The following is a 21613-nucleotide window of genomic DNA, read 5'->3' as shown; positions in this document are numbered from 1 at the left end:
GGATGGGAGGGGACAGAGGAGCTAGGGCTATACCCTATAGGCAATAGGGAGCCAGAGAAGGCTGTTGAGCTGGAGAGGTCATGGTCAGATTTGCATTTTGGAAAGATCTCTTTTGCTAACCAGTGCCTTCACTTTTGCTGGCCCTTGCCCTTTAGAGAAAGGTGTGACCCTAACTTCACATTAACCCAGTCCACATTAATCAAGACACATAAAACTTGAAATGCATTAATACATAGACTCAATGAAATAAATGAAAACAATCAAGATGAACATGTGCTGACCAGCAAGTGGCAAAAGAGCCAACCTAGGTTCATTCAAATCACTTACTATGTGCCCCAAAGTGACTAAACCTCTGTGCTGTTTCCTCATTTATAAAATTGTGTTAATATAAGTAACCCCATTAGCGTTGAAGGAATTAACCCTTTAGTTAAGAGTATTTACTAAGTTAAAGGTATGTCTAAGTATCCTCGTTGTATTACCATAAACAATGTCAACCAGTCTAAACCACCACAGGCATGCATGAACCAGTGAGCTCAGAACAGATTATGTAGATAATTTACAATTCCAAATCAGTACAACTTGTGAAGATTAGTCTGCCAACAAGGTCACTTTTCACAGATACCAACCCAACATGGCCCAGTAGAGACCAGTATTCACTGGTAAGAAAATGCTGCAGGGTGAGACCTGGGAGGAAGGCACTGGGGCAGGCCGGCAGTGAGAGGGTTAGCTAAGTGAGCTTCATCTCTGCCTCCTGGGGACTCTCGGGAGGGCGGGAGATGCTGGCACTGCTGCTTGTTACCCAACCCTCCAGAAGATGCTGTGGGGGAGGGGGAGAGAGGGAGAAATGCTGAAAGCCTTCCTTTCAATTATTCAGCAGCCAGAGCTTCCTGCCGCCCTGGTTGGAGCCAGAGGAAGTCCTTGGCCAGAGTCCCCAGGCTGGGGCTGGCTGGGTTGAGGGAGTGCTGGTTCCAGGAGGGGCAGGCAGCCTGGCCTGTGGGGGTGCTGGCACTGCAGCCTGGGCCTGCACCACAGTGCTCTTGGTCCTCTCCTGCCTTCCCTATCCAGCCCTGTGCTGGGCCCAGCTGTCCCTGGGCAGGGCTTGGAGCTGTCCCCTGCCCTGCAGTCTCAGTCTGTGCTATGGAACGGAGGTACTGGGGCTGGCCAAGTTCCCAGAGCCGAAATGGGGTATCCAGAAGGGAAGGGAAGGAGAGCAAGCCCACTGACCACAGGAGAAAGGCCAGGCAGCTTAGCTGGCGCTTGGTTCCTGGTCATCCTGTCTAATCCCGGCTGTGTTTCAAACACACGGCGCTTTGATCCACCCAAGAACACACTGGTCCACTCTGGCCCCTCTGCCTGGAATGCTCTTACCCTTCCATTCAACCTACAAGATTCTGCTCAAGCATTACCTCCTTAGCAAAGCCTTCCATGACCTCCACTGGGAGACACCTGTACGGCCTGTCCTGGGCTACAGTGGTCTGCACAGGTCTCACATAGGTGTTTTGCCTGTGCTTTGGGCCCCTCAGTAGGGATCAGACAGCTGAGGCTTCCTACCTCTGCTGTGCTCCTAAAGCCTCACCCTCTGGTTACCACTCTCAGCATTTAGGTAATTGTGACTGTTAGCTCCCTGGCCTAGTTAGGGGCTCTCCAAGGGCAGTGACTGGGTTCCCTCTGTCTTTGTGTCCCTGGTGCACAGCACAGAGCTTGGCACAAAGCAGCTATCTGTGAACGTTTCTTGAAACTCAGAATGTATTTGTACTGACAGTGAGCTCACTACTTGTTTTTTATTACTGCTATCTCCAGGGACCTCAGTGGGAAAGGTCCCTAGTTACCACTCTCAATATGCCTATACTTTGTGTGTTGACATTTGCAAGGGCCATATTGTCATATACTTTGTAAGCCCTGGAGTCCAGCTCCATCTTTTTTTGTTGTGGTTGTTAATCATCACCTGAGGATATTTTTCCATTGATTTTTAGAGAGAGTGGAAGGGAGGGAGGGAGAGAGACAGAAACATTGACATGAGACACATCAATTGGTTGCCTCTTGCTCGTGCCCCGACTGGCTTTGGGGACTGAACCTGCAACCTAGGTATGTGCCCTTGACTGGAAATCAAACCCGTAACCCTTTGGTGCGTGGGCCGATGCTCTAACCACTGAGCCACACCAGCCAGGGCCCAGCTCTGTCTTTGAAGGGACAGGATTGACTTGCCTGGCATCCAAGCTCCTGCCCATCAGCCTAAAGCCCCTGTTCCTTTTCCTCTTGGCTCTGATTTGGGTTCCCAGAACAGAAGATCTAAGTGGCAGGTCCCAGGCACAAGGAAGCCTCAGCTGTCTGTTCCCTACTGAGGGGACTACAGCACAGGCAATACACATACGTGAGACCAGTGCAGACCGCTGTAGCCCAGGACGGGCCATAGAGAGCCTCAGTCAGACTGGATACATCAACAGAGGATGTTGAGGAACCTGCAAACCACAGTAAACCAGTAATATAAATCAGTGGATAGAGCCGAACACGCAATACTGGTCATTGAAAATAATACAGACCAGTTCCACCCAGTAGATAGACCTGTATAGAGCAGTGCTGACACCAAATAAGCAAGTAGTATTTTAGCCTCCCCTGCACTCTAGTGGAACAAAGGAATCCTGCCCCCACCCAGCCCACTCAGCTCCTATTCAGGCACCTCACTGGCCTTCAGGGAGCTGTAGCTGTTCAGCCAGGGAGCAGGTAGTTTCCTTGTGGCTGTCTGAGCTAGAATGGAGATTTGGGAAGGGAGCTTGAGAAAGGACCTTTGCTGGCATGGGCTCCTACCGAGGTGGTGATCTCTGTGTCGGGCTGCGTGGGGTGGGGGGGTCTAAGCCAGACGGCAATGATGAAGTGTCCTAGGGAAAGCCACCTAACTCTGTGTCAGGACTCCATGCTCTCCAAGGACCCTCCCATACTGGCCTCTGGGGCTGACCCTGGAGTAAAACCAGAGGAGCCCACATGCTCTCAACAGCTTCCATCACCCCCTTTACTTCCTTCTCCCCGCCAGGATCCAACCCTCCCAGGCTCACACCTGGGAGCGGGGCTGAGGAAAGGTAAGATGAGCTAGAAGCTTTATAATCAGATCTCTTTTCCTTTTCAAGCCTCAGTTTCCCCATCCAGAATACGTGTCAGAAGCTGGGCTCTGAATCTCTGGCAGTCCAAGATGGAAAATAATAAAAGTTGGGTGGTGATGATCCTCCCAGGAGCTATCAGCAGGAAGGGTGTGCTGGGACAGACAGATAAGCACCTTCTACCCACTGGGGCGGGTGACAGGAGAAGCCAGGGACAGCTGCCTCCACTGCCCACACTGTCTCATTATGGAAAATTCCCTCTATTGACTCAGCTCTAATCAGGCAGGCTGCCCTGGGCATCCCCTCCAGGTTTCTGCTGGGCCCGGTGAGATCAAAGAGAGCTGGGCTGGGGGCTGGAGCCTCAGCTGCCATTCTCATCGATCCAGATGCGCCTCTTGTTGCTAGGCAACAGCCTCCAGTCTCTCCTGGTCCTTCTTCCTCCAGGGGCTGCAGGATAGGGCACTTAAGGGGGGGGGAGAGACCCCACATTCATTCTCCAGGTTTTCTCATACCAAGCTAGAGATCTCTGTCACCAAGCAGGGAGCCCCTACATCTGCCCAGGAAGTGCCCCCAACCTGGGAGCTTGACCCTCTCACTAAAAGAGACCCCTGTCTCCCCTCACATGTGTATTCATCACCAGAATATCCAAAATCCACACCTCCTCTGCTCCATGGAAGCACTCTCTCAGGAATACAGGCCAGGGGTTCATCAGAGACGGGAGGGGGCCCCTAGGGGGTCAGTGACCAAGTCAAGACCAGACTGCAGGCTACCAGCTTCCAGTTCAGTGTTGGACTTAGATGTGAGAGCCATTTAATCTTGAGATAGTGTCTCTGAAGACAAATTCACACTCTCGGTTTTGAGTGGGTTGGCTTTTTTTTCTCTCTCTTTCCAAAACGTAGGATGCATTTCATAGTAGTTTTTTTCTTTTTTGTTTCAAGTGCTATAATTTAAAACTGTAAGTTGTGCTTTAAAACAGGCATAAAAATGTACTGTGGGCTTTGGGGGCTGTAATTGACTAAATAATGGAAATCTGATCATTTTATCACAGTTTAATATTTTGCATATTTTATCTACCTGATGCTGCTCAGCATCCGCCTCCCCCTTTTTAAACTTCATTGCAGCAGTTGTTATGGGGTGACCTACTTATCTCATGGCTTATTTCGGGTTTTAATGTCTCTCCCCCTCCAAGGTCTTTACAGCCCTTGGAGACTGAAAGTATCTGGCTCTTCCCTCTGGTCCCTCATCAAAGCTACGTTTTTAATGCAACTCAGGAAGAGGAAGGGGTGATGCGCTTCCTAAAGTGTGAAGAGCCAGAACTCAGCAGCCTGGCCCTAGGAACCACTGAGAGGTGCACAGTCCCTGGGGCAGCAGTCCTGGTGTCCTTGGTCTTGCCACTGCCTGCCACCTGCTCCCCCCAGCTCCACAGCACAGTGACAGCTCCTCCCTGACTCCCCTGCCCAACCCCAGTCACACACTTCAGCTCCGAAAGGCATGGCTTTCCAGGGTCCTTGACAAATGGTGGCCAATTAATGTCAATTAATCTGATTAGCTTAAATAGTTAATTAAGCAGTTAATTAAAAACATCATTGACAATAACCTACGGTTCCTGAGGGATTGTGGGTGGGAGGAATGAGTGATGGGGAAGGGGGTCCTTCCTTGCTCTGGGAAGGGGCAAGCCCTTCAAGGTCAGATTGAGAGTGAGGGCCGCTTCTGCAGCTGTGGTTCCTCCCAGTCTCCACTTTGCTCTGCCATCGGCCCATAGAATTGTCATCAGGTTGTCTAACCCTACCCCAGCCATAAGCTCGCTCCCAGCCCCTGGCCAGTGTTGAGAGGGTCTGAATTCTATGGGAGAGCCTGAACTTTAGCACAGCAAAGGAGGGGAAAAGGCCGTTCTGGGAAACTCATCCTAAAATCCCAGAGAGGAGTCCTGGCCTTCATTGCCAACACTCCAACCCAGACCACACACCTCAGAGCTTACAACCCCATTAAGACCAGGGACGTCCCCAAGCTGCAGAGGAGCCCTGGAGGGGAACTGTCATCCTTAAGCCCATCTTACAGATGGGGAAACTCAGCACCTCCCATGTGCCATGCCCTGTGCTTGCACTGGGGACCTGCAACCATGAATAACACAGGGTCCCTGCCCTCAGAGAACTCCTAGTCTGGGGCATCATAGGACAGTGCAGCCTCTGTGGTCCTACCACATCTTAGCTGGCTGATGCTGGTTGGTAAGCCTCAGCATCCACGGCTGTGACCTGGCTCCTTCATAGGATGTTGTGAGGACTAAATGAATTAGTACACGAGGCCCCTAGAGCAGTGGCTGGCATGTGGGAGATGCTAGGTGAGTGTTCGTGATGATTACTGAGGGAGATGGAAGGGCAAACAACCAGCCAGGATAGAGTATAAACGGGACCAGGAAGAAGCAGCACCAGGCATATGGGGGCATGCAGAGGGGAGGGCCTGGAACAAGCATTGCACAGAAGACATGTGAGCAGAGTCTGAAGATCAAGGAGGTAGAAAAAGAAGAAGGAAATCCAGCTAAAGGGAACAGCAGATACAAAGCAAGGAGGCACCAGCTCTCAACTCTAGATGTACAGTCACCTGGGAGCTTTAAAAATGCAGAAACCCAGGCCCCACACTCAGACTCTGAATGCCTGGGCCCCAGGAATCTGCTTTTCATAGAATGCTCTGGAAATGCTGAGGCAGGTACTCTGCATCTAGAGATCATGGCTGCTGTGGTTCTGGATGTCTCAAGTCGGGAGGAGCAGAGCTGCAGTAGAAGAGGCCCCAGGCCATGTGACCTATGTCCTAAAAGCACACCACAGGCCCCCCTTCTCTCCATCTGTCCAAATCATGCTCGCCCTTCAGGGGTGACCTTCCTGAAACAGCTCTGGCTGTGTGCTTACCTGCTGGAAAAGTCCCTTGGTTTCTCTGCTGCCTGCAGGAGAAAGGTTAGACTCCCTCACCTAACACTAAGGACCCTCATGAGGCCTCTCTCCAGCTTGGTCATTTGCCCCTCAGGCTTGGGCCCTGATTCTCCAGCCACACTATTCCCCAAGTGCCTGATGCTCTTTCCTCCTCCATAGTTCTGCTCATGCTGTTCCCTCTGCCCCAAAGGCTCTTCCCCTTTTTCTCCCCCTGGCAAACCTGTACTCATCTGTAAATACTGGCTACAGAGTCACCCAGGCAGGCGACCCTCCCATCACCACAAATGTTCTGCAGCCCTGGGGATGCTCCCACATATCCCATATTCCATCCCCAAACATCCACCAGCTTATGGGCCTTGCCTCCCACTAGACTGAGGGTGGCTCCTCCCTTTCTCCAGTGCCTTCCACAGGGTTTGGGGATGACAATGATAATTGAGCTTTTCAGTTCAGAGGACCTGCTGAGAAAATGTCTGATGAATGAATGAATAAATTAATGAACGAATAACCATTGGGTGCTTTCTGATGTATGAGAAGCAAGGGACAGAAGAAGAGAGAAATTGGGAGGCAGAGAAGAGAGGTGTTCTGGGGACAATAATGGGTGGGTCACAAGGATGAAGAAGCATGTGTCAGACCATGCCAAACAAGGAGGGGACTCAGCACTGCCCAGAGGCAGGGTCTACTGAGTGTCCTAACTTCCTTACAATCCCAGAAGTCCCCTCTGGCATCCTATTTGGAGAAGGGGTGGCTGAGCTCCTCTGCCAGCCCTGAAGCTTACCCACCCCAGCCTGGGGTTCTCTGTCTGGCACTGAGGTCTATGCCAGCAGCTGGGAAGGGCATGCAGGACAGACTGCCCCACTTCTCATCCTGTCCCTGCCCCATGGGTCTTCCTTTCTCCCAGAGTGAACCTAGCCTGGAGCACGTGCACATACACCCCTGTCAAATCTCCTAGAGGTGTCTCCGGTACCTGTCCCTTCTCCTACTGTGCCGTCACCTTCTCCCCGGCCTCTCGCCCTTGGTCTCTTTCTCCCCATCCTCCACTAAATGAGGTCAGAGTGGGGTTCCTACAGTGCACATTTGACTGTTTCATGACACTTCTCCAAAGCCTTCCATGACTCCCATTGATTTCCAAATAAATTCCCAGCTCTTACAGTGGTTTTTAAGGTCCTCGCAGACCTGGTCCAGCCTATCACCCCCCCCCCCCCCCCCCCGGCTGCCCTCTCTTCCCAGGAATGCCCTCTGGGCTATGGCTACATTAGATCATTCACTGTCCCCTTAGTTCACCAGGACTTTTGTGCTATTGTTGCCCACGCTGTTCTCTGCCTGCTCTGTCTGGTACCTTCCCTGTCATTCTCCAACGCCCAACTTCAATGTCCCTCCCCCAGAAGCCTCCTTTGGCTGCCATATCCTGTGGACATCTTAGTCCCAGCAGAGTCTCAATAGGTCATCACTGTCAGTTCCCTCATGCTTCTCTTTCCCACTAGTCTGGGAGCTCCTCAAGGTCAGGGTGTCCTCAGTGTTTCTACTGTGCCCAGAAAATAGGGGGCACTGACAGATGTTGACTGTGGTCACACACTCATATGACCACTGTCCCTGGGGAGTGCACTGGGTATTTTCCTTCCTCGGGAGCTTTCACACGCCTTACCTGAGTCACTTCTCATGGCGCATGTGGAGGAAGGTATCATTATACTCATTTTACGGGCCAGAAAAAAGACCTGATTGTGGAGGTTGGGGCCCAGATGAGATTCGAGCCCAGAAGATTGGCCGTTCCCAGTTCTGAGCTCTTTCTTCTGAGATCTTATTGGATCCAGGCTCTCATCCTCTCCAGGGGATGTGTGACTCTCTCATGCTCCCCCTCCTCAGAAGCCTTGACCCTGCCCACCTTGGTGCTGGCAACAGGCAGACTGAGGAAGCAGGCCTAACTCAGTCCCTGGCTGACACTGTCACAGCCCCATAGCCATCCTCTCCAAGCGTCACCACAGCCAGCAGACCCTGAAGGTGTGTCCCACTCAGGAGGGAAAAGGAGGGGCAAGGTTCTCCCTGCAGCCGTCAGCGGCTCCCTGGGAATCAAATCCACTCATGCCCAGCCTTCATATGGCCATTAAAAGAAAGCTTTTTGAAGAGTCTTTAAAGACATCAGAAAATTCTTATGATAGAGTGAAAAAAGAGCATGCCAGTTTCCCCCCAACAGCATGTTCCCAGTTATTTAACTCTGTATCCATGAACACATGGACAAAATCCTGGAAGGGAATCCTCGCCCTGCTTTGTTCACAGTGGCTATCTTTGGGTGGTATGTATCTTTGATGATTCCTGTTTTCTCTTTGGTTTCTCTATTTCCCAAGTTTTGTACAATAAAGATGTGTCATTTTTCAAATCAAAAGACTTCAATGAAACTTTTACCTGTCTCCATCCTGAGGAGTTCTGGGGAATTGTGCAGGGGGTGTGGCTCATTATGGGGAGAGGTCTCAGAGCCACAGGCCTTACTCAAAGCTAGACACTGGAATGCCAAGCGCTCCCAGTGCAGTAAGCTGCCTGTACTCCAAGGTCCTGTTCACTGGGCCCAGGCTTCCTCATGGCCCTCACAGGCCTTAAGAGATGCTAAGGGAGCTGTGGCACTGCCCGCCAGCTCCAGCTGGCAGAGCAGCTTCTGCAGTGGGCAGCAGGCCAGGGCGGGGGTGGCAGAAGGCTGAGGCCAGGCTGATTGCCCAGGAAGCGGGTGCTGCAGACAGAAGGGCAGGAAGGGCCGGCTGGCTTTTGACAGCAGGGTGGAAACCCCTAGGGGTTGGGGGCTGCTCTGGAGCCAAGGCCCACATGGCTGCTGAGGCCTTTCTCCCAGGTCAAAAGTCAGCCTGGGTAACCTGGAACTGGCACACCTGCTCAGGCCTCCTGAGAGCCCCATTCTGGATGACACAGAATCGACAGGACTTGGCGTTGGGGGATGGAACTATTGCCCTCCTGGGCTCATGACCCAGAGGAAGGTGAAGAGGCAGAAACCCAGAGGTGTCAGCAGGCACTAAGCCACCATGAAGATCTAGGCTGGGTCATGCTGGGGTCTCTAATGAGCCCCTCGCTGTCATAGGCCCCTCTGCTCCTCTGGGCCTCTGTCCCTCTCGCTGATCTCTCTGTTCCTTCATTGAGCACCTCCCACTCCCTTCCTCTCTGAACCCATTCTCACTGAGTGCCCTCTCTCTGATCCTTTCTTTCTTCATTAAACCCTTCCCTTCTCTGAGCTCCCCACCCTTTCACTGAGACCAGATGTTGGAATTAAGAAGGAACTTCTCCATTTCTTGTCTGGCTGCCCCTCCCCACGGGGCCTGGACTCGTTGCCATACCGACTCACCCCCTCTGCAGGGCCCTGCATCCTTTCTTTAGAGCATCAGCTGCAAAATCCCTGACTGTCCCCAAGACTCCCTGAATAAACCTCAACCACCGCACCTGGGCAAGGGGCCTGTGCATGTGTGCCTTGGGGCCTCCTGGACTCTGGAAAAAAACTCTGGGAAGTTTGTGCAGGGCATCTTCAATGTCCCTGCATGTCCTGGGTCAAAAGGGCTTCAACTTAAGGTCTTACAAGAAGCCAGTGTCAGAGATGGGCCCAGAAAGAAAGTCTTTGGACCCCTGTCCCAGATCCCTTCAGTCACCTCCACCACATACCACCCTCCAACTCCCACTGACCCATGGTGCCCTGGTTGACAACCCCCCCCCCCCGAGAACCTGGGGAATTGATGACAGAGTGGTGTTGTGGGAGCCACACTGGGTGCCTGAGGCGGTGGGCTGGGGTTGCTCCAAGACTTTGCTCCGTGACCTTGGGAAAGTCACATCGCTTCCAGGTCTTGTTTTGCTCCTCTGTGAAAAGGACCAAGTTATGTGAGTGTGAAATGAGATAATGTATGTGAAGTGATAGGTCTATGGCAGGAGCTTAGAATGTGTATAGGAGTTAAAAAAGAGGGTGCGCTCCCCCATCTCCTCAGCAGAGCTCCCCGCTGGCTACTGGGACAGGAGGAGCAATGATTCTGTCCCTGGAGGCAGTAAGAAGTGGTCAGAGGAAAGGAAAAGTCAGTAGGGGAGACATAGGCCAGCAATGGGGCAGCTGCTTGTGACCAAGGCCCCATCTCAGGGGCTGAGGACTAACCACTTCAGAAAGGAGCTGGCAGTCACCACCTCGCCAAGGTCAGCAAGAGGCTGGCACGCCAAGGAGGGAAGAAGTGGGTGCAGCAGTGAGCAGATGGGCCTGTCAGATTCAGACTCCCCCTTTGGCAGGCATGCCAGTGCCGGGGGTGGGTTGAGGTGGGGGCACCCAGCTGGCCAGTTCAAAGCACTTTCCACCTCCAAATATCCCAGCGACCTTGAGGGAGTCAGCTCCTTCCTGCACTGCACACCTTCACCCATATGTCTCAGGCTTCCCACCTGGAAAGCTGGCAGCATGAATCAAGAAACTGACATTTAACTGGGCTTTGCTATCAAGGGACTGGGACAGGCTATCAGCTCCACTTCTGCCCTAGGGAAGATAGCTTGTGTGGGTGGCTTCATGACCTTGGGAAAGTCACTCGAGTCTCATGTCTCAGCTGTGAAATAGGGACAGTGATGGATGCCTTGTGAAGTTTTTGTGAGGATTGACTGAGCCAACTGTAGCATTGTGGCTAGCATAGGGCCTGGTATTAGGCCCTCAACCAGTGCCCACCTCCTCTGGGAAAAGAAAGATGTGCTTTAGACAATGCTGAAAACTTTTCCACCTTTATCCAGCTCCTTAAGAAATTCTTACTTGCATTCAATTTACTAACATTTGCCCAGTATTTTACAGCTTTAAATAGTTTCCCATCCATTACCTGGATTATTTCTTTGAACAGCAAATTACATACTATTAACACTATATTTGTTTCACAAATCGGGAAACATGCTCAGAAAAGTAAAGTGGTTTTCTGAAGTCACATAACTTAGATTTGAACCCATGTTTCTCAGACATCAGAATCCATGACTCCAAACCCATCCACCCCCACTGATTAAAATCCAATCAAGTCTTTATTCACACTTCAAGAATTCTTCCCCCACCCCTCAGAGGAGAGTGGGATGGGGTATGAAATTAAGGAACCAAGAAGCTGGTGTTATGTGGGAGCAATTTCCTAGCCAACTTGGTCCTATTTTCGGCTAGGGAAGAATCTAGCTTATGCTGGGAATATGACCTTAAGATTCCCCTTGACAGAGAAACTCTCAAGCCCCTGTCCTGCTTTCCATCAAAGTGTCTGCCTTTTCTCTTGACTCAGGACAAAAGACCAGCACAGGCCCCCTGTTGCCAGAAGTGGGTGAGTGAAGGAGGTCTCAGGGGAGGGAGAAGTTATGGCTAGGACAGAGCACAGGCATTGGAGTACCAGGCAAAAACTGGCTGCCCTTCTCTTGCTCTCCCCCAAATCCATCCCCACAATGAACCTGCTGCCAGGAGCAGGAACTGCAGGAGGCTTCAACACTGTCCAGGCAGGAGCCCTGGGAGAGAGGGGAGGAGGCAGAGGTTGCGTCTCTTCTCTCATCTCTCCTTTTTATCAGGAATTTGTTCTGGGTTTAGGTCCACTCTGATCTCCAGAAACTCTCCCCAGACACCCAGAGAGCCCATAGAGAAACCCCCTAAACTCTCAGTGGCTATTTTCACTTCAGTGTCCTCCATCCTCTTCCCAGTGTGAGAGTAAATGCCATCCTGTGTGAGACCCAGTTCTCATTGCCAGTCCTGCCTTCCCAGGGGCATATGGGCAGGTGAGAAAGGGGCCAGACTGTCCCTTGTGCTGCCACTTCCTGTTGGACAGAAGCCCAGCATTCGGGTGGGGGCCTGCTCCCTCCACCCCTCCCAGTGACCAGCATCTCCACAGGGTCCCTGCATCGGTCTCTCCCTTCCCTAGGGAGCAGGTCCTTCTCCTCAGTTGGGGGGAGGGCACTTGGACTGCAGTTGGAGGGCTCTCCAGCATTCTAATGGGGCAGGCCATGGTCATTTATGCCCAGAGGAGTCCTGTCCGTGACCCCGCAGGGTTCTCACTTTCTCCATTCCTCTCTGTGACATGAACGACGTTCCTCATCTCTGTTCTCCAGGTGCCTCGCATCCCCGACCAAACACTCTAGCAGTCCCCCAACCACCCTCTGCTAGGGGCCTGCAGACTCCGAGCCCCCCGGCCCAGCTTGGGAGGCCCGAGGTTCAACCCAGCCCCAGCCCCTCTGGGAAATGCCCCCGCCCCACCAAGGGCTCTCACCTCCCTGCTGGCCGCCGCGCTCCGCCGGGCACTCAAGCCAGGCCCTCAGGCCCCGCTTGTCTGGACCGCCTCCCGGCCGCTTCTTCGGGTCGGCAGGGCAGCTCCGCGGGCCCCCACAGCCCCGCACCCTCGGTCTCCTCCCGGGCGCCGCCGCCGCCGCCGCCGCCTGCTGAAATGCTGGACAGCGCACTACCATGAAGGCGGCCTCCCTGCCCGCCGGCCGGCCAGAGCGGCCTGGCGCCCACAGCGCCCTCTGTAGGTGCGGAGGCCACTCCCTACCCACACCCCGCGAAGTGGAGGCGAGAAATGGGGCGTTGGGAGACTCTCCACGCAGGGACGTGGGTTCCATTTCCTGAGGAGTGGGGCGGGGCATGCCAGACCGGAGTAAGGGGGTTTATTAATTTGGCACTGGGAGTGGAATTCGGGATGCTGAGTCCTGGCCTGGGCACTGTGCAGCAGATGTCTAAGAGGGCCCGAGGATCCAGCTGGGAGAAACCTCCAGAATACTCCTTTCATCATGCATCCTGGTGGCCGGACAGAGGCCAGGTCGGGTGGTAGTGGGAGACATCTCAATGGATGAGAGGAATTTTGAGAATGGAGTCGCTGGATCTTCAATGGTGCTCGCTCAGTTGGGCGTCTGGAATCCTGAGTCCTCAGTTCAAGTAGCTCTTTGGTTACTTTTTCTGACTTTGGATGATCTGTCCCTCCTGTGGCTCCCATCTCCCTTTCCTGAGTGAACAGTGAGCCGGCTGAGTATAGGAAATTCAGGGGCGGGCTCCCCAAGGGGTGTTGGAACCCAGAGACCTTTCCTTAATGGAAGCCAGGAAGGTGGAAGCCTTTTTTGGAGCCCACCAGTGGTGTCCCAGTGGAAGCTTCCTGACTCAGCAAGTAGGGCTGGAAGTCCCTGAGCAGGCATGAGCAGGGCTGGGACTAGGGGTAGGCAAGTGAAGCAGATTTTAAGAAGGCATTTATATGACATTAAGGGTCATCCCTGGGTCAAGTGTATGTTTGTTGTGAGTCTGTGTGGGTTTATGAGCATGTATGCCCATCTGTATGTATGTATGACTGTGTGTGTTTCTCTGTCGGTGTCTGGAGTCTGTGTGTGCCCTCTCCTTTCCCCTCTCCTTTCCCCCAAGTTTCTTCACCCTCCCATGCCAACCCTCACGTGTCTTCAGTGTGTGTGTGTGTGTGTATGTGTGTGTGTGGTTGGAATGCTGATACTGTAGGCCCAGCCCACTCTGCAGAACAAAGATTGGGATGTGGGAGAGGGGTGGGCTACAGCTGCTACTGCTTACCACAGCCCCATAGCCCCAGGGGCGAGTCCTCTGCTCATCTCCTGCCTTCTGGCTGCATGAATATTTCATCTGCTGGGCCTTCCTCAGGCTGGCCTAGCACCAGTGTGCTTGTTCTGCTGTCTGGGAGGGGCTTCCCTTTTCGCCTGGCTGATCAGGGAGTCAGCAGATCAGGGCTGGGGGAGAGCCCCTGGAGGCCCCTGCAGGCCGCTCCTTGCCTGGGGAGCTGTGACTGGGTGTGTGGAGGGTGTGGGGGAGGCCAGAGGAGGTGCAGGGAGGGTATTCTCTCAGAGTGAAGCCCTTTCCTTAAATGAAGGCAAGTAGGCTTTAAACCTCACCACACTGATTTGGTTTCTGACCAGCCCTGGCCCCAACTCTGGGACTAGTGCCCAGGAATACTTTCCCCAGTTGGGCACACCTCCTCCTGACCTCCCCCTCGCTTGCCTCTTGAAGCCTCTGTCCCTCCTAGCTTTACAGTGGGAGCTACTTCAGGGGAGAAGGGGAGGGGCCCCTGCAAGCTGGCTGGAAGCAAGCTTTTCCACCTTCCTTGGGCCATTTATTCTACCACACCCAGTAGCACTCTTGCCCCTTGCACTCCCTTGCCCTGGCTCGGGGGAATAAACTTCTATCTTGGTTTCCCTATCAGCCTGCTAATTTTCTAAAAAGGGCTCCTTCCCTTGTGTTACTTATTTCAATGAATGGTATCACCATCTGTGCTGGCTTTTCTCTGTTTGCCTCTCTGGGTCTCTTCCCCACCCATCTCTGTCCTGCTCTGGGCCTTGGGAAGCTGACCTCTGCAGACAGGTTACTCAGGTCCCCTTGCTCTTTATTTTTATTTTATTTTTAAATTTTTATTGATTTCAGAGAGAGGAAGGGAGAGGGAGAGAGAGAAACATCAATGATGAGAGAGAGTCATTGATTGGCTGCCTCCTGCATGACCCCACTGGAGATCAAGCCCGCAACCTGGCCATGTGCCCTGACCAGGAATCGAACCGTGACCTCCTGGTTCATAGATCAACACTCAACCACTGAGCCGTGCTGGTCGGGCAAGGCCCCTTTGCTCTTGACTTCTGGTTGGATTCATCCAAGGGGAAGCATCACCAGGAGAATGAAGGGTGAGGGGAGAGAGAAGTTAGATATTTATTCCCTTGCTGAGCTCCTCTCTAGCTCTGGTTCCATAGCCTCTTGTCCATAGCTCCAGGTCTTTTGGCCAAGTTCTGGCATTGTTTCCTTCCTGTGGTACTTCAGGCCTAGAGGTGGTACCGGTTCCCACTGTTGTAAGTCTCTGGTGCTTCTCTATTCTTTATTGCTCCATTCTCATATCCTCACCCTCCACCATGCGGAGTCCCGTCACCAGTCTCTCTTCAGTTAAACCTTTGGAGGGGCCGCCTACTTTGTTCTGGGGCCCTGACCATGCACCTTTTCTTTCTTAAGTCCAGTATCAAGTCAGAGCGCTGTGAGTCCTTGAGTCCTCCAGTTCCCCCTTCTTCCTATAGACCTGCCATCTCCTGGAACTGTCCCTCCCCCTCCCCCTCCCCCTCCCCCTCCCCTTCCCCCTCCCCCTCCCCCTCCATGGTTCTGGGCCAGGCCTTGCTTGGTCCTGGTCCCCTGCCTAGTACCCGCCCCTCCCCATTTACTCTCTCCTGGAACACACCTCTCTGCTCCAATAGCACTTGATCAATGAACCCTTCCAAGAACTCCCCATATAAAACACCATCTCCTCACCCAGCACCATTTCACTCCTTTAAAAGTATTACTGTGGTAAAGCATGCATAAAAGTTACCATTTTGACCATTTAAAATGTACATCTTAGTGGCATTAAGTACATTCACATTATTGGGCAGCCATCACCCAAACCGAAACTGAAACTCTGTGCACATGAAACATTAACTCTCCATCTCTTCTCCATTCAGCCCCTGGCACCCACCATTTTACTCTCTATCTCTATGAATTGACTACCCTAAATACCTCACATAGATGGAATTATACAAAATTTGTCTTCTTGTGTCTTAGTATAAAATCTTCAATGTGTCAGAACTTTATTCCTTTTTCTTTTAGTATATGTGCTGACAAAGCAAGCACAACTTTTTCCCTTTTTAAGGCTGAATAATATTCCACTACATGGCTAGACCTCATTATGTTATCCGTTCATCGTTCAATGAGTATTTGGGTTGTTTCCACCTTTTGGCTACTATGAATAGTGCTGCTATGGACATGGGTGTGCAAACATCTGTTTGAGTCTCTGCTTTTAATTCTTTAGGGTCTAGGCCCAGAAATGGAGTTACTGGATTATATAGTAATTCTATGTTTAATATTTTGAGGAACCGCCATACTGATTTACACAGCAGCTACTCCATTGTAATTCCCACCAGGAATGCACAAGGGTTCCAATTTCTCCACATCCTTATCAACACTTGTTACTTTATATTGTTTTTAAAAATATAGTCGTCCTAATAGGTGCGAAGTGGAGTCTCGTTTTAGTTTTGATTTGCATTTCCCTGATGATTAGTGATGTTGAGCATCTTTTTGTGTGCTCATTGCCATTTGTATAGCTTCTGTGGAGTCCTCTCCCTTATTTTTATCTTATCACCTGTCATATTACCCAACCACTTGTGTGTTTTTCTCTCTCTTCACATTCTAAACCTTGAACTCCATGAGGGCAGGGACTTTGCTCATTGCTATATTTCCAGTTTCAGCACATAGTAGGTGCTCAGTAAATATTTGTTGATCGGGTATCTAAATGCTTCCCTTGATGTTTTCTCAATCCATCTTCTGCCTAGCTTCACCAGCCAAAATTTTGTCTGTCTTACATTCTGCCATTTGTATTATTAGAACTATAGTGCCATGAATAAACCTTTCCAAAGTAGACGTGGGACTCAGTGACTGATTCAAAGCCCTGCACCTGGAGCGGATTCATGCTCTCCCATTCCTCCCATAGCCAGACTCACTTGCCTTCAATCTGTCACTAAATTTGGCATTGCCCACCTTCCCTCTCTCCTCCCCCACCAACCCTTGCATCCCCTACTGGCCTTTATATTTGCTGTAGCACCTTTTTCCATTTCCATGTCCTTCAACACTCAGCTCCAGGGGGAGCTCCCTTTCTAGGCACCCATCTCCCACCTCCTGCTGCCTAATCAGCCCTTCCAGGGGCCTCATGCTCAGAGGCAAGAGCAGGAAAGACTGTGATGAGAGGCCTGGACAAGCTAGGCTGGAGCCTTTACCCACCAGAGTTCCAGGCCCAGGGAGTGGCTTATAGTGACCTTGATCTAAGAATTAGCCCTGCCCTTTCTCACTTATTCTGCCATCTCTGCCACCCTCTCTCTGTGCCATCCTGTGTCTAGAACATGAACTCCATGAAGGCAGGGCTGGGCCATGGCAACCTCCAAATATCCCACACAAGCACAGAGGAGGCAAGAATCATTGCTTGTTGAATTGAGTTGTGTTTTTCAGTCCGTCTCCAAGCTGTTGTCTGCCTTCCCCCTCCACCTTTTGTTTTTCCTCTCCACCCCCCAGTCCACTCTGCTCCCTTGTTCTCTGGCTCTGCCTGTCTCTTTCCATTTATATCTTTGTATGATGTGATGTAGACACACACCTTGGGGGCACTTGGCTTTGAAGTCATTCCCTCTCATCCAATGCTTCTCAAAGTGTTTCCTCAACTCTCTGCATCAGAACCACCTAAGTGCTTGTTAAATGTGATGGTGTCTGAGTGCTCTCCAGACCTACTCTAATGGCTATCTATTGCTGCGTAACAAATATTCCAAAACTTAATGACTCAAAACAACAACTATTTTATCATATCTCACAAGTCTGTGGGTCGGAAATTTGGGCAGGACTTGGCTAAGTGACTCTTCTGCTCCATAGGGCATTAAATGGAATCACCTGGTGGTTTTCAGATGCTGGATGGGTTGTGGATTAGAAGGGAGAAAGTACCTTCATTCATATGTCTGGGGCTCTGGTGGGGATGGCTGGAGGGCTGGGCTCAGCTCTCCTTCTTGACTTCTCCAGGTAGTCTCAGGCCTCTTCACGTGGTGTCTCCAGCAGAGTTGTCAGACACCTCACGTCGCAGCCCAGGGACCTGGGAGGAAGTGATCCAAAAGAGGGGAAGTAGAAACTGCCAATCTCTTAACGCTGGGTTCAGAAGGCACATCAGTTTCCCCATTTCCTATTGGTTAAAGTAGTTACAGAGCCCACTCCATTTAAATCTCGCTCCCTTACTCTTATTCAAAGGTGGGGGACATAGATTCCACCTCTTGAGGGGAGGAGGGGCCAGGAGTTGGTGGCCATCTTTAATCTGCGGTATCTCTGGGGTTATACTCTTTGAATTGGACCCACAATTGCTCTTGAACTTGCAGAACTGATGCTATGGCCCTCATCTGCCCTAGAGCTCGTACTCTTCGTGCCCTGGGTTCCCTTGCCTGAAGCCCAGATTTGCTGCTGACTAGCTGTGTGGATTTGGGAAAGCCTCATCGAGTCTCAGCCTTTTACCTGGAAAATAACAAAACCTGGGCATCTGCTTCCTCCCCTCATCTGATACCTTAACTGTTCACTCTTTGCCCCTGGCCGGACCCATCAGTGTTTCCCTGCTGTTGTCCTTTATCTCTCCTCACTCCCTTCCCTGTCACCCTGGTGCCCCCTCTGCACCCAGCACTCTGCTGGGTCCACACTGTGTTCATGAAACACACCGCCTCTTCCTCCCTGTGCCTCTCTGCCTGGCCCACCCCAGGCCACTTTCTCTCCATTTCCTTCTCCTCCTTACAGCATCCCTCTCTCTCTCTCTTTGCAGAGCTTAGGAAATTGAGGAGTCCCTTGTGGCAGATGGGCAGGGCTGACCTTGAAGCAGATCTTTAATAAAAAATGAGCAGAGGCGGCAGCCTTCCTACTTACCTCCCCTGGGCTCCCCTCCTCCTTCCTGTCTCCTGTTTTCCTCTCAGCTTGTAAATCCACCATGAGGGGCCATTGCTCTGGTTTAAGCATTGCTTTTATTAGGGTCCTTTGGGAGTGTGAAGATCCCTGGGACATGGTAATGTGAAGGAAGGAAGCTTTTACTTGGATCAGGGGAAGTGATGGAAGAGGGGAGGGGGCCATACTCTGAGATTGTGGGCTCCGCCTGCTCTGCCTTAGGGCTTTATGTGGGAATCCCCTCCCCTACCAAAGCCTCACAACTGTGCCAATGGTTCAGCCCCCACCTTGGCCCAAGGACATCCCTGGCTGGAGTTGGGTACTGCAATCAGCTGCCTAGGCCTTATCTTCGTGGGTGCCTTGGAATTAAATTCCCCACAGGTCCAGGTTCCCCTTGGCCTGGGCCCAGGAGTTAGAGTGGCCCACTTTGAACACTGCCACATCCCAGAGATTATGGTCGTTCTTGTTACCTCTAGTTCTCACAATGAGCCCCATGAGCTGAGGATCATTGACCCATCTCACAGATGAGGACACTGAGGGTCAGAGAAGTTCAGAGCTGCCCACGGCCATACAGTCCATAGGCGACCTGGCCAATGACTTGAGCCACAATCTGTCTGACCCAAAGCCAAGCTTGCCCCCTAAACCACTGGCCTCAGAGCTGTGCATAGTCTTATTTCTACTCCCTGGGACTGGGACCCTGGTCCCTGCCATGACAGGTCATACAGCTCCTTCTCCTCCCTGATGCTCGAACCCACTCAGGCCCTCAAATGAGGGCCCTATGGGAGGGACAGACCTCCTAGAACCAGGGTACCAATTCTTTGGCTCTTCAGTATGTCTCCCTCTCCCCCTGGACCTCTTGGGACCCCAGAGCCCGAACCCCTGTGAGTTGTCCACATGGTGGGTATGTGGCTCTGGCCCTTGCAGCTACTCTGCCCCTTAGGTCTTCCAGGTATATAGGAGGTGTAGAGGTGTGTATGGATGTGTGTGCACAAGTAAGTGGATATAGTGTGTGTAAAGGGCATGGGGAAAATGAGTACATGAATTTGCAAATGAATGAATGAGTGAGAAGTCACTCAGATGGATAAGTGAATGAGGCACTACGTCGGTGACTCTGCCCTCCCAGCAAGGTGGAGGCAGGAGCAAAGAGACTGTGTCCTTTCTGGGCTCTCTCTCCCTCTGAGGCCCCCTGTGACAGAGAAGCCCAACAAATGTTCATTCTCCCCTTCCAGAGTAGAGAGTTGGCAATGGGATGTGAATGCCCATTCAGGGACTACATCTCCCAACATTCCTTGCATGTAGATAAGCCATGTGACTAATTCTCACCAATGGAATGTAGGCGGAAGTGACATTTTCCTGGAAAAGGCACCGAAAGAGCAGGCGTGCCCTCTCTGTCCTCTTTTCTCCCATGTATTGGCAGGATGCTCAAAACTCCAAGGCCCTGGCGAGGAGAGAGGGAGCCACAAGATGGAAGAAGCTTGGGTATCATCATGTGGAAAAGAGCTGCCTGTTGACCAAGGACATTAGTATAAAACTATTAGAGAATGAGAAATAATAAGTAGTGATAAGCTACTGAATTTTAAGAGTTTATTTGTTATAGCAGCTAGTATTGCCCTAACTAACACATTTATAGAAATTAATTATTCAGTGTCAAGCTATGGAATTTAACCCTGAAACATTCAAGCAGGGGCTATGGAGACCCTGGACAGGCATCTGTGACGAGGGCCAGCCAGGCCCTTCATCCTTTGCCTGCCAGCAGGGGTGTGGGGAGGTGAGGACAGACAGCATGACTATACTGCTGTCTCCTCACCTCTCACATTCAGGAAGGAGTTAATGTTGCTCCCGAGTCTGGGGAGGGACTCAGGTGTTGGGGTTAAAAATGACTAATTAGTCAAAACTAATCTACAGTGTTAGAAGTCAGGAGAGTGGTTATCCTTGGGGGGAAGTGACTAGAAAGGGCACAGAAAGGCTGCTAATATTCTGTTTCTTGATCTGGATGCTGGGTACCTGGGTGTGTTCAATTTGTGAAAATTAATTGAGTTGTATATGAATGATTTATGCATTTTCCCTATGTATATCATATTTCAAGAAAAAAATTTTAATGCCCAGGAGAGGGAGTGTTAGAGTGAAGAGAGAAAATGAATGAAAGAAGAAGAGATGGAAACAAAGGGAGAAAGTCAGCAAAGGGACAAAGGATGGGTGCCAGCAGGGCAGAGGGCAGCCCTGCTGCTTCAGCCATCACTGTAGCCTGGGATGTATGCCTTCTCTCTTTCCTTGGCAGGTCACCATAGGTCATCATCCACCACCCGTCATCTGTCCATCTCACACTGGGCACCTAATATGTCCAGGTCCAGGAAGCATTCAGGCTGTCCCCCTGCATGGGTGTCCTGGCCTGAGGACCCTTACTCCCCAAGTAGTGTGTGGTGAGCTGTCCTTGGAGGCCTGGAGCACATGCCTCACTCCCTATGTTCTAACCCAGACAGGGCACTGGTGAGGGGTGGGAAGAGGGTAGGGCCAGCTGCAGAGATGGCAGCTGAAGCTCTTTTGGAGGATGTGACCCAGTTTTATCTCTAGCATCTGTCTGCCAGCAGAATAGATCCAAGTCACCTTAACCCATTGCACACATCCACACAGCACACACACACATAGAACCCATACACAGCTCACATGTATCTCACATACATGCCACATGCATGCTCCCTGGGGATGCTCCTTCATGCCCCAAATATCTATATGCCCCATATGCATGCTCCATAGACACATCCCAATGACCTGTCCTACATCCAGGACTCTTATGCCCATCCTGTATACACACCCCATACGGGTGTCATGTACATGCCTCGTTGTTGGCTCCGATTCCTGGTGACCCTGTAAATGAGTGATGGTCATAATGTCCTGTCCTCAACAGCTCTGCTCAGCTCCTGTAGACTCATGCTTATGGCTTCTTTTATGGAGTCAATCCATATTTGGTCTTCCTCTTTTCCTGCTGCCTTCTATTTTTCCCAGCATTGTTGTTTTTTCCAAAGAACCCTGCTTTCTCATGATGTGCTTAAAGTAGGACAGCTTCGGTTTAGTCATTTTTGCCTCCAGTGATGTTTCAGGCTTAATTTGCTCTAGGACCCGTGCCATGCCTACTCATCTGTGTTCACACACTCGTGAACCTATCTATGCGTCCTCCACACCTG

The 21613-nt window shown here is 51.5% G+C and overlaps 1 protein-coding gene across 1 annotated transcript in view; it reads right to left on the bottom strand.

Annotated features, from left to right (window-relative positions):
• The window catches only part of SRRM3 (serine/arginine repetitive matrix 3), a 53587-nt gene extending 41177 nt beyond the window's left edge, over positions 1 to 12410 (bottom strand). The window contains exon 1 of the mRNA XM_081132639.1: positions 12241 to 12410. The gene's annotated coding sequence lies outside the window, so the exon portion shown is untranslated. The remainder of the gene's footprint in view (positions 1 to 12240) is intronic.
• Between the last annotated feature and the right edge of the window lie 9203 nt (positions 12411 to 21613).

The sequence above is a fragment of the Miniopterus schreibersii genome (genome assembly GCF_964146895.1).
Source record: "Miniopterus schreibersii genome assembly, chromosome: 3".
Classification (NCBI taxonomy): domain Eukaryota; kingdom Metazoa; phylum Chordata; class Mammalia; order Chiroptera; family Miniopteridae; genus Miniopterus; species Miniopterus schreibersii.
Note: the sequence above shows the minus strand (reverse complement) of the source record. Positions and strands in the feature narration are given on the sequence as shown.